The sequence below is a fragment of the Papaver somniferum genome, chromosome 3 (genome assembly GCF_003573695.1).
Source record: "Papaver somniferum cultivar HN1 chromosome 3, ASM357369v1, whole genome shotgun sequence".
NCBI lineage: Eukaryota > Viridiplantae > Streptophyta > Magnoliopsida > Ranunculales > Papaveraceae > Papaver > Papaver somniferum.
The window spans coordinates 92,763,549-92,764,281 of record NC_039360.1 but is presented as its reverse complement, the minus strand read 5'-3'; the positions used below and the strand labels follow the sequence as shown (position 1 = coordinate 92,764,281).

The 733-nt window shown below is 39.7% G+C and overlaps 1 non-coding gene across 1 annotated transcript; it reads left to right on the top strand.

Moving 5' to 3' along the window:
- Window positions 1–333: 333 nt before the first annotated feature.
- Window positions 334–406, top strand: TRNAE-UUC. The gene has a single exon. It is a non-coding gene; the product is annotated as a tRNA-Glu (tRNA).
- Window positions 407–733: the final 327 nt, after the last annotated feature.

The window sequence follows — 733 nt, the reverse complement described above, 5'->3', positions numbered from 1 at the left end:
AAAGGATAGGCTTTGCAATTCAAAAAAGGCTTGCGGCGCAGCTTGTTGCTCACTTGCCTACTATGTAAGAACTCTTTTATTGAGAAATGATTATGATTTTTGTATTTGTTTTAGATAATTAGCAACATTAAGGTTTGTTAAAGGGTAGTTCAGTACTTTAATTTTATTTAAACACCCCACGTCCCCTTCTTAGGTTGGTTGAGGAAAAATATAGGTAAACACTTTAGGCCTCAAACTAGGGAAGCTATTCAAGGACGCAGACAGGATATTTATTAAAGTTGCAAGCATGCCAAAATTATTTAGAAAGTTAAGCGAACAAAGTAAAAACAACAATCCATTGTAGTCCAGCCAGGTTAGATACCTGGCTTTCACCCAGGCGACCCGGGTTCAAATCCCGGCAATGGAACTTTTTGCAATCAAATCCTTTTGATTTGCGTTGCCAGACGTGCCCCGGGTTGATAGCAAGCCCGGACAACAAAACACTAAAAGTATCAAAATATTCTCATCGGCTTCCCCCTACTCATATCTGAAGTCTTCAACGTTAATAGCAGCTGCGGCTTCCATTTTTCATCCCATTTATACCCGATCTTTCAATTCAATAGTGTCCCCGGATCACTAAATACCAAAAATATCACAAAATATTTTCAACCTAAAAAGCATCATCGTACCCATTTCTTCCTCCCTGCTCATCATCACAGTGAACCCCGGAGGCTTGACTTGTGTTGAATCCAAG